The following is a 15,584-nucleotide window of genomic DNA, read 5'->3' on the forward strand; positions in this document are numbered from 1 at the left end:
AGAATGAGTTTGGGAGTGTTCCTCCCTCTGCTATATTTTAGAAGAGTTTGAGAAGGATAGGTGTTAGCTCATCTCTAAATGTTTGATATAATTCGCCTGTGAAGCCATCTGGTCCTGGGCTTTTGTTTGTTGGAAGATTTTTAATAACAGTTTCAATTTCAGTGCTTGTGATTGGTCTGTTTATATTTTCTATCTCTTCCTGGTTCAATCTTGGAAGGTTGTGCTTTTCTAAGAATTTGTCCATTTCTTCCAGGTTTTCCATTTTATTGGCATAGAGTTGCTTGTAGTAATCTCTATGATCCTTTGTATTTCTGCTATGTCAGTTATTAATTCTTTTTCATTTTTTTGTCTGTTGATTTGAGTTTTCTCCCTTTTTTTCTTGATGAGTGTGGCTAATGGTTTATAAATTTTGTTTATCTTCTCAAAGAACCAGCTTTTAGTTTTATTGGAATTTGTTTCCTTCATTTATTGTTTCCTTCATTTCTTTTTCATTTATTTCTGATCTGATCTTTATGATTTCTTTCCTTCTGCTAACTTTGAGGGTTTTTTGTTCTTCTTTCTCTAATTGCTTTAGGTGTAAGGTTAGATTGTTTATTTGAGATTTTTCTTTTTTCTTAACGTAGGATTGTATTGCTATAAACTTCCCTCTTAGAACTGCTTTTGCTGCATCCGATAGGTTTTGAGTTTTCGTGTTTTCATTGTCATTTGTTTCTAGGTATTTTCTGATTTCCTCTTTGATTTCTTCAGTGATCTCTTGGTTATTAAGTGGTGTATTGTTTAGCCTCCATGTGTTTGTACTTTTTACATATTTTTTCCTGTAATTGATATCTAGTTTCATAGCATTGTGGTCAGAAAATATACTGGGTACGATTTCAATTTTCTTAAATTTACCAAGGCTTGATTTGTGACCCAAGATATGATCTATCCTAGAAAATATTCCATGAGCACTTGAGCAGAAAGTGTATTCTGTAGTTTTTGGATGGAATGTCCTACAAATATTGATAATTCCATCATGTTTAATATATCATTTAAAGCTTGTGTTTCCTTATTTATTTTCATTTTGGATGATCTGTCCATTGGTGAAAGTGGGGTGTTAAAGTCACCTACTATGATTGTGTTACTGTCGTTTTCCCCTTTTATGGCTGTTAGCATTTTCCTTATGTATTGACCTGGTCCTATACTGGGTGCATAAATATTTACAATTGATGTATCTTCTTCCTGGATTGATCCCTTGATCATTACATAGTGTCCTTCTTTGTCTCTTGTAATAGTCTTTATTTAAAGTCTATTTTGTCTGATATGAGAATTGTTACTCCAGCTTTCTTTTGATTTCCATTTGCATGGAATATCTTTTTCCATCCCCTCACTTTCAGTTGTATGTTTCCCTAGGTTTGAAGTGGGTCTTTTGTTGACAGCATATATATGAGTCTTGCTTCTGTATCCATTCAGCCAGTCTTTGTCTTTTGGTTGTAGCATTTAATCCATTTACATTTAAGGTAATTATCGATATGTATGATCCTATTACCATTTTCTTAATTTCATTGTGTTTGTTATTGTAGGTCTTTTCCTTCTCTTGTGTTTCCTGCCTAGAGAAGTTCCTTTAGCATTTGTTATAAAGCTGGTTTTGTGGTGCTGAATTCTCTTAGCTTTTACTTGTCTGTAAAGCTTTTGATTTCTCCATGGAATCTGAATGAGATCCTTGCTGGGTAGAGTAATCTTGGTTGCAGGTTTTTGCCTTTCATCACTTTAAATATGTCCTGCCACTCCCTTCTGGCTTGCAGAGTTTCTGCTGAAAGATCAGCTGTTAACCTTATGGGGATACCCTTGTATGTTATTTGTTGTTTTTCCCTTGCTGCTTTTAATATGTTTTCATTGTATTTAATTTTTGAGAGCTTGATTAATATGTGTCGTGGCGTGTTTCTCCTTGGATTTATCCTGTATGGGACTCTCTGTGCTTCCTGGACTTGATTAACTATTTCCTTTCCCATTTTAGGGAACTTTTCAACTATCGTCTCTTCAAATATTTTCTCAGTCCCTTCCTTTTTCTTTTCTTCTTCTGAGACCCCTATAATTCGAATGTTGGTGCATTTAATATTGTCCCAGTGATCTCTGAGACTGCCCTCAATTCTTTTCATTCTTTTTTCTTTATTCTGCTCTGCAGTAGTTATTTTCACTATTTTTTCTTCCAGATCAAGTATCCATTCTTCTGCCTCAGTTATTCTGCTATTGATTCCTTCTAGAGAATTTTTAATTTCATTTATTGTGCTGTTCATCATTGTTTATTTGCTCTTTAGTTCTTCTAGGTCCTTGTTCAACATTTCTTGTATTTTCTCCATTGTATTTCCAAGATTTTAGATCATCTTACTATCATTACTCTGCATTTTTTTTCAGGTAGACTCCTTAGTTCCTCTTCATTTTTTTGGTCTGCTGGGATTTTGCCTTGCTCCTTCATCTGCTGTGTGTTTCTCCATCTTCACATTTTGCTTAAATTACTGTGTTTGGGGTCTCCTTTTCACAGGCTGCAAGTTCGTAGTTCCCGTTGTTTTTGGTGTCTGACCCCAGTGGCTAAGGTTGGTTCAGTTGGTTGTGTATGCTTCCTGGTGGTGGGGACTGTTGCCTGTGTTCTGGTGGATGAGGTTGGATCTTGTCTTTCTGGTGGGCAGGACTGCATCCGGTGGTGTGTTTTGGGGTGTCTGTGACCTTATTATGATTTTAGGCAGCCTCTCTTCTAATGGGTGGGGTTGTTTTCCTGTCTTGTTAGTTGTTTGGCATAGTGTATCCAGCACTGTAGCTTGCTGGTCGTTGAGTGGAGCTGGATCTTACTGTTGAGATGGAAATCTCTGGGAGAGCTTTCACCATTTGAGATTATGTGGAGCCGGGAGGTCTCTGGTGGACCATTGTCCTGAACTTGGCTCTCCCACCTCAGAGGCACATTCCTGGCACCCGGCCGGAGCACCAAGACCCTGTCAGTCACACGGCTTTTGGGAAGTCTGAGGTCTTCTGTCAGCATTCAGTAGGTGTTCTTTAGGAGTTGTTCCACATGTATATGTATTTCTGATGTATTTGTGGGGAGGAAGGTGATTTCCACGTCTTACTCCTCTGCCATCTTGAAGGTCTCCCCCCTGGAGCTCATTTAATCCAAGATCTCCATTTTAGAGATGAGGAAATGAAGACTCCAAGAGGTCAGCTTACTTGACCCAGGTCAAAGAGATTAAGTGACAAAGCTAGCACAAGCTTAATGCATTTTCATTATTCTATATAGCATCTTGTTATACTATACCTTATTTAAATATAAATGCTCATTTTTTGTGAGTATACCCTAACTCATACATCATTTTTTATATGTTCTTTATATTTCATGTACATAATCATACTTTCTGCAAGCATTTGCAAATCAGACCAAGTTATTTCTATTGAAGATTTTGATAATTAGATAATCAGCTCTGGATATGAAAATGGGTGGCCTTGAGCCATCTGGTCTTGATTGTAAATTAATCTTAAAAGGGTGAAGATAAATAGGATTCCAGATGAAAAGAGATTAGAAGAAGCTCATCATCTTCTGGTGTTAAAAAATAACACATACTCATTCAATTGGCTGTACAGAAATTTTGTGCATATTCATATTCTTTGTGTTTGGAGAATTTTATCTCTTATAAGAATCATAGAATATTAGACATCACAGAGTACAATTGCTTTATTTTTCAGATAACAAGACTGAGGCTTGTTAAATGAGTTTCCTATGATCATTTTACCAGTTAGTGGAAAGGAAGGTAATTATCAAGTGGTGGACACTTTAAAAAACTTTTGCCAAGTATTTTCATAGATATTTATTTTTCATTATCTATAATATCAATATTATTTTCCACATCTAATCTCTGAAGAAACAGGTCTTCAGAAATATTTCTCGTTGTTGGGTCTCAAAAATACATCTGTTAATTCTAAGATGAAATCCTTTTTACCACCACATATACTTGAGAAGGGGTGGAGTTTAGATTCAAATTCATGTCTATTGATGCCCAATTTTTGGACATTAGTTTAAATGTAGATATTGCCTAATGTATTTTTACTTTTCAGTTAAACCTACTGATGTGATATACTTCTAAAGAGGTAATGTGGCAAACTGAATATGAACATGTAGCATATTATTCCATCTGTATTATTGGTGGAGGTAAGAACTGAGTTTGGTCTAATGTCTTTAAAAGCTCTGGTCAAACAACAGAAAATTCCTACATCAACAGATTATACTTAAAAGTAAAGGTCTGAAATCCACTTTTAAGCTTAATATCAAATACAGTGTCTTTATAAATAATCTTTGTACTGGAGCAAAATTTTCACTTGTATTCTGTGTTATATTTACTATGTGAACTTTTTCTTTGGAGGACATAATTTAACCTATTATATATCCAGATCTATGTACTAAACATGTGTCACAGGCTGCTGTACTAGCAATTATTTTAAAATAGAGTGCACATCTGTTTTTTCAAAGTCATCTGCTCTGCCAACTTGTGTTCAGTCAACATAAAATGAATTGGATTCCGTGACCTTTCAATGAACCATATGATTTTGTTACACATATTAGTTTCAAAAGGATTTACTTTTACAAAGTCATTCTCTATGTGTAATACTATATAGGTAGGGGAATTTTAATGGACATTAAACATTTAGAGAAAGGCATTATGCATAATATTCAAAATAAAATATATTGATTATCTATGATATATTTTTCAACCAGATGCACAGCAGTTTTATATAGGAGAAACGATTTTTATCAACAGTGATGACTGGAACACAGCATGAGCCAAATCTCTCATCTAATTCTATATACATAAGAATGCTCTAGACATTAAATATTTGTGACAAAAAACCCTGAATTTTCTTATGTGATTTGAAAAATGACTAGTTAAGTAATAAAATTATTTTATTTTTAGAAAAAAATATATACACACGCATATTACACACTTGCATACACGTATCTCAAGGATTACAACTGAGTGAAAATATTATGTAAGAAGGTCTATGGTCATTTCAGGGAAACATTGCTCGCTTGTCAGTTTTTTGTGGGTGACCTCAACTCAGAATGACCCCTAATTATAAGTCCTCAGTAAACAGATATCATTCATTTAGTCTAAGACATGGATAAGTTAGGATATAAACCAAGAATTCCAGCCCTCTCCCATCATAATTAATTACATAAAGATTTTCCATGCCTATTCAGCAAAGGAACAAAGAGGGGTCTAAAATGTTTTCATAGATTGAAGTGTAAGAATTCCCTCTTAGGTATGGGATACTTGCCATTGGCAAATAATTTTTTTTAAAGTTAATAAACGGTAAGGCTGGGTTTGAATCTGTTTCATCAAACAGTGAAGTGGTTTTCACTCCATGGCCATTATCAATAGCCTGAGAAGTCAGGGAGTGACAGCAAGAGGGAAAAATGTATCATAAATTAAATAATAAGAAATTATAACTAATATTTACTGGGAACTTCCTATGTACTAAGAATTTTGTTTCTAGTATGTCTTCAAGAGCTTAGAAATGACATTTATAGGAAGGAGAGGAAACTTTAGAGAGTGTAGTTTCCAAATGTTCTAAAGAACCATTTTCCAAAAAAATTTTAAAGACTCTCCAGTGTGATAGGACTCATATTTTATTATTGGTGGAATCATAAAACAGCATGGCAAAAAGCTACTTTGAATTTTAGTAATGCTTTTAAATGAATTTGTGTTGTGTAATCACAATAACATCTGTATAAATATTTTTTAAATTACATATATTTCCGTATGATATAAGGAGTTTTATATATCTGATATGCACACATAGGGTGCAGATACATATATTTATAGTACATATAGATAACTATGTAATAATATACATATATTTTTGTGATATAATACATAACAAATACATATAATGCATAACCATGTATTTAAATGAAGTATTATTTATCCAGTTATTCTACATTCAGTCTTAAAAAGTATATGAATAACTATGCCTTGAAATAACCTTGAGGCCATCCAAGGTGAGAACCACTGTTTTTGTTTTTTTCTCAATTGAGTGTTTTTCTATTTATTTTATTTATTTATTTTTTACATCTCCATGACATTTTTTTAATTCAATTTTTTTATTTTCATACAATTTTAAACGTTACTTTCCATTTATAGTTATTACAAAATATTGGCTATATTCCCAGTGTTGTACAATACATCCTGAGCCTATCTTACACCTAATAGCTTGTACCTCCTACTCTGCCACTTCTATATTGCCTCTCCCCCTCTCCCCACAGTTAACCACTAATTTGTTTTCTATATCTGTGAGTCTGCTTCTTTTATGTCATATTTACTAGTTTGTTGTATTTTTTAGATTCCACATATAAGTGATCTCATACAGTATTTATCTTTCTCTCTGTGACTTAGCATAATGCCCTCCAAGTCCATTCATGCTACTGCAAGTGGCAAAATTTTGTTCTTTTTTTTTTTACAGCTGAGTAGTATTCCACTACATATACACTACAGCTTCTTTATCCATTCATCTGTTGATGGACACTTAGGTTGTTTCCACGTCTTGGCAATTGTAAATAGTGCTGCTATGAACATTGGGGTACATGTATCTTTTCAAATTAGTGTTTTTGTTTTTTTCAGATATATATCCAGGAGTGGAATTGCTGGGTCATATGGTAGTTCTATTTTTAGTTTTTTGAGAAACGTCCATAGTGTTTTTCACAGTGGCTATATCAATTTACATTCCGATCAAGAGTGTACGAGAGTGGTTGGGAGTCCGCCTGCCAATGCATGGGACACGGTTTCGAGCCCTGGTCCGGGAAGATCCCACATGCCTTGGAGCAGCTAGGCCCGTGAGCCACAATTACTGAGCCTGTGCTCTAGAGCCCGCGAGCCACAACTACTGAAGCCCGCGCACCTACAGCCCATGCTCCACAACAAGAGAAACCACCACGATGAGAAGCCTGCACACCGCATTGAAGAGTGGACCCCGCTCGCCACAGCTAGAGAGGGCCCGTGTGCAGCAATGAAGACCCAATGCAGCCAAAAATAAATAAATAAAAAAATAAGTAAATTTATAAAAAAAATAAAGAGTGTACGAGAGTTCCCTTTTCTCCACATCCTTGCCAACATTTGTTATTTGTGAGAACCACTCTTTTTGAAGGTGGAATTTTACTATAACTTGGTGGCTTGTCTCATCAATTCATGTATAGCCCTGACAAGGTGCAAAACATGTTTTCTATTTTGCTAATTTCACAGCTATTTTATTGAAATTTTTTGCATTATTCTTCTTAGGAAATGTCAATGTCATTCATTAAAGGCTTCCATTCTCACATGAGATAGGTTTTCCCTTATATTAATTCAATTTCCACTATATCTTAATAATCTCCATTTCTATATTTTAAAAGTATATTTTCTTTTTAATAATGACATTGAAAAGACAGGGATTTCTTAGAATCTTTCAGTATTTCTACTTTTTTCTTAAGCTTCTTTTGTTCAGCCAATCAGGATTTTCTAACTATATGTGTGACTATATGTATACATAAGCATTACATTTATGTAGCAAATATAATTTCCACAAAGATTGTCTTTCTTGACCTTCTCATAATTTTCTCTTTGGAGAGTTTAGTTTTTTTAAGGCTACTGAAATAGGCTTTCTTAAAATTATTTCTCCTATTTATTTTCCTACATTTCCTAAAAAAAACCCTTACTTCTATCTATTTATGAGCACTTCTTTTTAGGTTGCACCCCTTACCTAAAGTTAAATACTGAATGTCAGTATATTCTGATTTTCCCTGAAGAGTAGCCCATAGCTCTTCTCCACCTCAGTAAAGAATGTAGACTTTAAATAAATAGGTAATCAATGTACATAAGTAAATGTTGTTCTATGGAGACCTTTTAAAGGAAAAAGACTCTCATATACCTGGAGAGATTCAATTATCACCTGGTTTGAAAGGCAAGTGACATGATCAAAGTCACAGGATCCCAGAAATAGAAAGAACCTTGGAAGAAAATTTAGTGATGGATTTCAGTTTATTACTTTTGGAGTCATGAAGAACAGATCTATTCTCTCTTTCTTGTGATAGTCTTATAAGAATTTAAAACCCACAATCATGTCTCTTTTCTAGTCTAAACACCCAATCTTATATGGCATGGTTGCCAATTGCTCCCCTCAAACTCACTTTAGTTAATCACTGAGGACTGAATGAAGCAAATTTATCAGGAGTGGTTGGAGAGTAGCAGTATAGATAAGGACCATCACCTCCTTTATCTAGAAACTAGACCACCATTAAGGCAATCCAAGAAGACATTACGTTCTGTGGCAGACTAATCACATCATCCACTAATTATGATCTTGTTAGCCTCCCCCCTTTCACTCTGTACTTGTGCAGTTTCCCACCCATCCCCCCAAACTCTTGTTCCATAAAGCCCTTGGATTTTCTGTTACTAAGAAAAGAGACGTGTACTTTCCTGTCATCTGGGAGTTCTTCTGAGACTGGGGAAGGTAATTTTCTAGACCACAAGAGGAAGGAAGGATTTCCATTCAATTCTTTTGAACTTGAAACTCAATTGATAGGATAAGAATGAGAATTACAGATACTTTGTCTGGTCATCCCTTCAGCTCACTACCTATTTGAATCAATATATCTTGGACTGTCTAAATTAGAATTCTGAAAAAGATAATGCATTCAGACTTGGGATCCATGAGAAATGATGGTTGTATATTATCCTGAGAATCTAAGTGGTTTTCCTGGTCAGTCCTGATGATTTAGCACTCTCACCCTGCAAAACTCTAATAAATAAAATCCCTATGCCTGAATGATTTGATCTGACATCGTGAGTAAGCAAAATGTCTTCATAATTAATTGTATCCTTCCCAGGCTTCTCTATTTCTGCAGCATATAGGTACAAACCCACACATTAATTTGTGCAAAAACTTTCTAGTGTAAATGTGTACATGGATGTATAAATACATCTGTACAATGGAAAACTGTGTTTTAGCTGTTTCCTCCTAATTGTGTGTTCAGTTTTTTCTTGCCACTTACAGTTGAATATCTTCTATATTAATGAAAATTCTGTGAAGCATATTTGAAAAATCATTTACTTTCAAACACATTGAAATGTATCTCACTCTTCTCATATTTGTGTCATCCATAGCACTATGTTTTTATTGCCACCTGGGATTACTTAATAATCCAAAAAAGGAATGAAAGCAATATGATATCTAATTATTCCACTGGTAAGGAATGTTTGTATCAAGCAAGCAAAAATGATTCTCATCATAAGAAAACATGTTTAATGTGAAGGTTAATATCTAAATTGGGGGGGCGGTGGGAGAGAGAGCGAGAGAGAGAAATACACAGGGGTTGAAACTGAGATTTATTAACACTTGTAAAAGCCCCACTAAAATCCTTCAATTTATGGCAGTTAAGCAAATTTACATTCGGAATCACTTGAGATTTCACATCTAAAGCAGATCATTTGATGTTTTATGAATTATCAGAGGTCTAAGAGACAGGCACTTACAGCATGGTATCACATTTTATCGAAGACCTGATTTTCATATTCATCTGAGATCTTATTTTACTTACCGCGTTTGACAAGAGTGATTTCAGGGAAATACTCACTTTTTTATAGTGTTACAGGAGAAAAAATAATGGAACAGGAAACTGTAAAGAAAAAGCTACCTGTCCTTCCCGGCAATAATGTGAACAAGTAGACATTTATAAGATTAAATAATCCAAACAAATATGTGGGATTTAACATTAAATGAGAAGAAAAAAGAAGACTTGGCTATAAAGGGTGATTTTGGAATAAGATAGCATCTTCTCATTTTCTTTATTTCTTTGGGTTCAGCAGAAAATTGGGAGAACATATGCTGACCCATGATTTGTCAACATTGCATTAGGAATATTTTAATCAAGAGGCAAGGCATTAAGCTACATTTCCTGGAAAAGATAAAGGCAAGCTAACTCGAAGTCTAATGTACCTTTGCTTTAACAGATCTGCCTTTTTAAGAAGGATACCTCACAGCATCCAAATATTTGGATGAAAATCATATTGTTTTGGGGGTTTTCAAAGGTGGATTTTTCAAACTCCCATATGTAGCGGCTTAAGCTTTTGGGTTGGTCATATTGTTGCCTAGCCATTTTGGAAATTAAGACAAAAAAGTCAGAAAGGTTAACCCTTTCTTTATTTAAAATTATGATATTTCATGTATCATAGATTTGTGGCATTAATTTGGATTTTTTAAGGTATTGCATTAAAATACTACTTATGTTGATGACTGAGACTCTGGTGCCTCCAAATTTAAATTTTGTACCTAAGATAAGTGCCTTACTTGCCTCATCTAGTATGTCACATTTTGGAAGATGTCATTTATACATAACTTTATTCTTTCATTTTATAGTTGAGGCTCATCCCCCCTTCAACCCCTACATTCTCAGTGGACTTAAAGAACAGATAATTATAATACTTCTTTGTAAGCATTTTTCTTATGCTTGGAGGTTAAGTCTTTCTCTAGGCTTTGTTCTTTGTTCTATGTTGATTGACTTTAGAATCTTTAGTTTTTTCATATTTTAACTCTTCATTTTTACGTCTCCAAAATAAATTTTCTTCACATTTCCCAGTTTCATGCTAGAGGAAAGATCTGTTCTTAGGGCTTTTACTTTTTTGCATCTTTGTGTTTTACTTGATTTTTAAAGATTGTGCCAGGTGTGTTTATTTTCCTTGCTCATTTCCCTCCCTGTAGTTAGAGGGAGGGACAAGTAGTCATGGCTTCCTTGAGGAGCAGGTTATTGGCCGAGGACTTCGTGTGCTGAGTAAGGTGGTGTGAGTGAGTGTGTACGGGAGTGGAGCTCAACAAATCAGCACTGTATGAATATTGTACAGGCAAATATCAGGCTTTTGGAGTGAGACTAATCCTCATTCTGTGAGCTGAGACTCCTTAGTTTTAGATACTTAACAACAACCATAAATTTAAAATATAAAAAGCCATCTGATACTGGTCTCATCACACTTTTGCCTCTTCGCAGAGATTTCAGAAATAGAGGTTCACTGGATTCAGCAATAAAAAGTTTGAGGGGAAGGATGAAAGGGGAAGGGCTTTGACTGTCACCAAAGAAGAAAAATCTATGACAGAAATTCTAAATAATTCTTTTACTGCCAGACTTACATATACCTAACTTTTCCCTGTTTTCATTCTGCAAAATTTGTTCTTCAGTACTCCAGTTATAACCATTCAACCTTATTCTAGTTGTAGTTACAACTAGATTGCCAATTGTTTTGGCAATTTACTCAGTTGCTTTGGATTTCATTACCTCTTTTCCAAGAATCTGGAATTTCCTTTACCCTTCAGAACTTAATAAGAACCTTCTTTCTGTTGAATACTTAGGTCACTGATAGAAATGTTAAACAACCACAGGTTCAGAGCTGACCCTTGAGGAACCGTGGCACCATTTGTTGTGTGTCCCTAGGTTGACACTGATCCATTGATAACCTCTCTCTGGGTCTGACTTACCAGCTGGTTTTCTACTCACTTTATAACTGAACGGTTCAGACCTTGTTTTTCCACTTAATTGATGTGTGTGTTGTGTGGGGCAGAATCAAAGACCCTGTTAAAACTTAAGATTGATTGTATCTCTAGCTTCCTTTGGTTGATCAGAACTCCCACAAGGATATCAGCCTGGTCAGACTAGACATATTCTTGTCAGTGCCATGCCGGTTTTCTTATCAAAGTGTTTACTTGATAAATCTCGTGGGATAATTTCAATATTTTTTTCCTAAGTGTCAAAATTCCGATGAAATTACAATATAGATTTCAGCTATACCATAAGTTCAAAATCCAAGGTAGCTTTTAACTTTTCTTTTAGAATACAAAAGAACGATTAGTATTCTTTTAGTGCATTCAGCCAAAGTTCATAGAGTTTAGGGAAGACAATTTCTGGGAACAAAGCAAAGAAATCAGAGTTTTCAGAAATCTTTCTGGAATATGTCTACACCACTTCTCTCTTCATTTCCTTCTACTCTTTTCCTGGACTTGGCATATATTGACAGTCATTCAGGTAAGAAATCACCCCATTTTGAGAGCTATAACTTCATCTTGTTCATTAATGTCTCTGCTTTAGGGTAAAAATAACGGGTACATCAATGTCTACTTGCAGGTATAATAAAAATAGACATATCACACAGAGATGGATCATTTGTCTACTTTATAAGGAATTCCTTTCCATGCCCAGGGAATTTAAGTATTCACTTGAAAGGAGCAGTGGTGGCAGTGAGGCTTCTGCTGTTCTTCATTCACCACAAGATAGTAATTCAATTAATTTATTACTTTAAAAGACTTTGATGCAATAGTGATGAACATGACCTACTCATGTTGGGAACAGATGAAAATACTGTGTTGGCAAAAAAGATGTGATACTGTTTAGAGTGTTCTAAGGCATAGGAATATGTTGAAGATTCAGACTGAAGGAAGGGAATATATAAAAAAGTTAAGATAGAGGAGATGCATAAAAATTTCCGTATATTTGTTAAGATTTCTTATTGGGAGATAATGAAACTTGCTTTCCCTTGAGAGGAGAACATTTTACTTCTTCCTATTTTACGGCTAAAATTCTAAATTTTTATACTATGTTTTTTTGAATGAATAAAAGGTGTCACAGAAACATAACTGAAAACACAGAATGCAATATAGATATGAACTTTCCATGAATATTTTAGATGTGGGGAAGGATGGCCATGATGATGAATCTTCCATACCTGACAAATGTTGAGGGTTCTGCTAGTGCCTGGAGAGGATACCTAAAGAGGAAAGAACCTTTGTCCCTGCCACTTAAGGAGCTTCCAATTTAGTTCTGGGAGTGGTTGACACTCAAGATGAGGCCCTTTATCATCAACCACACTGCTGGCCAGGAATTAAAAATGAAACATCACATGGTGCACTGGGTCATTTCAGCATTTTAAAATTGACTTCTTCTATGTTCAACCGCACCCATCTTTTGTCCTAACATTCTCTTACTTCTGTCTATTGTTAATAAGTTTATTTTCCTCATTAGATTATAAATTCCCTCATGGCATAGTGTTTTGATATGTACTCAAGTATAATACACACAAAAGAAAAGAAAACACACTTAAAAAAAAACATGTATGAAGTTCAGAAGCAACTGGCAACCAGTTAAAGCAAAATCCAAGATGCAGTGCTGGCATGTATGGTTGGGCAGTTTGTGTACTGCACAAGGATTCTAGATCAATTGAGGCCAGCCAGGGTTCTTTTCACCAAGCCTTGTGCTTGTGATATTGTGCCTGCCTGGTTTATTGGCTTTTGTCTGCCCTGCCAGGGTGCCTGCAGTTAGATATCACCCTCAAGATCTGAACTTTAAATACTTATTAGCAGAGTGACAAAGAATTATCAGCAATTGGTTTTAAAATCTCTAATTCAGGAATCCCAAGGCAGATGCTATAGGGTAACAAAAAACATCAAAAAAGAAGAGAATACAAGTAGGGCTAAGAGTGGATCATTTCTTTTAACTATACCCACTAAGGGCCCCAGTAATTCTGTGGGGAAGAGAAATGAGAAGTAGATAATCTGAAGTAGATAACTGCTTTCCATTTGTAATTTGTTTGATAGATACTAATGACTATGCTTCTGGTAACTATTTAGTAAACTGATTGCAATTCACATCCACAGTGTGGGTTCTCATTCACAATGATGCCTATTATTGCCTTTATTACCTGAGATGAAGAACACCTGTAAGAATTGTTATAGAACACACTTCACCTCGAAGGACTCCAGGTGGTAACTACAATCATGATTCAGGTGTGGGGATGATTAAACCAGGTAAGCAGAATCATACTGAATGCCTTAGATGGCTTGTCCCAACCGGCTGTGTCTTGTTAGGTGAGCTGATACTTCCGCCACGTACTATTTGCACAGCCAAGGCTGGGAGTCTGCCATGGATGCTGTTCTAGGCACACACGGGAGTAACTGGAGAGGAGTAGTGGGCTTTTTGCTTTTTTTTTTTTTTTGCGGTACGCAGGCCTCTCACTGTTGTGGCCTCTCCTGTTGCGGAGCACAGGCTCCGGACGCACAGGCTCAGCGGCCATAGCTCACGGGCCTAGCCGCTCCGCGGCATGTGGGATCTTCCCAGACCGGGGCACGAACCCGTGTCCCCTGCATCGGCAGGCGGACTCTCCACCACTGCGCCACCAGGGAAGCCCGAATAGTGGGTTTTGAATGGAGCATTAGGAGAGGAAGCTGTTCCAGGTGGAAGTTTCAGGCTGGAGGCCTACAGGGTGAATCTGGCAATTGCTTGTGTTTGATTTGGCCTGCAGAAAGTTTATGTAAATCGGGAGATATCATGGTTGATCAAAACATAGATGCTAACTAGCTTAGCATCTAATATCTTACCCAACATTTTTATTCACTTGTGTGTCCTGTCTGGTCTCTAAAAGCAGTTGAGTTTTTGAATCCCATGAGCATCTGTCTTTGGAAGTAGAAATGGAAAAAGAACAATTACGTTGAAAGAGAATGGACAGGAACAATCTTGAAGCGTCTATTGCAGTATTTAGTCATGATGCAATGAGCAGTTGGGAACTTTTTTCAAAATGTTTGAGCTTAGTGAATCTTACTATGTACAACATGATCAAACTGACCCCAAACTATTTCCAGAATGCATGATTTGTGTTTTATGAGTACTGAGTAAATATTATAACCTTCAAGTATACCTCACATGAACAAACAGATGGAATTGTGTCTTTGGTTATGTCCCAGAAGACTTTCTAACTCTTCTAAGGTACTTAGTTTAATAAAGAAAAAAATTTTCAATATTCTTAATGCAACAAAGCAAAAAAGTGTCTAATTCTGTGATCATATTTCTCCAAATTTTGAAGTTAGTGAAACTTACCAGGCCCAGAATCATAAAAATGACCCCAAACTATTTCTACGATGCATGATTTGTGTTCCATAAGATGAGTATTGAGTAAATATTAAAACCTGCAGATACATCTCATACGGACTTGAACCTATAATGATTTGAAACTGTTCCACAAGATCACTTTTTATTGGGGTGGAGGTTTAAGGAACGCATGAAAAAAAGTTAAGAGCTAGAAACTTCTAGGGGCTATGACCAAAATAACTTACTACGCAATTCAGCTACGCAGTATCTTGGTGATTCCAGTCTTACTCCTGTTAGTACTTAGGAGTTAAATATCTGAAAATACAATAGCAGATGCTGTTCTGAAAGAGGATTTAGGGCTCAGAGAACTTCATGAATCTTTCCATGGTAGAAGTGCAAGAAAGAGTCAATATGTGCTCTGAAGGTGTAGTTTATCCACGGTGTCTACAGTTACTGAGGTTTCCTTAAAGCCTCTGTTATTGAAAATTGGGGGATGTTACGTATTACTCCATTGTTACGGAGCACAGGCTCCGGACGCGCAGGCTCAGCGGCCATGGCTCACGGGCCCAGCCGCTCCGCGGCATGTGGGATTTCCCGGACCGGGGCACAAACCCATGTCCCCTGCATCGGCAGGCGGACTCTCAACCACTGCGCCACCAGGGAAGCCCTACTCTGTGTATTTTTATGCTTGCTT

This window comes from Globicephala melas, chromosome 7 (genome assembly GCF_963455315.2).
Source record: "Globicephala melas chromosome 7, mGloMel1.2, whole genome shotgun sequence".
Classification (NCBI taxonomy): domain Eukaryota; kingdom Metazoa; phylum Chordata; class Mammalia; order Artiodactyla; family Delphinidae; genus Globicephala; species Globicephala melas.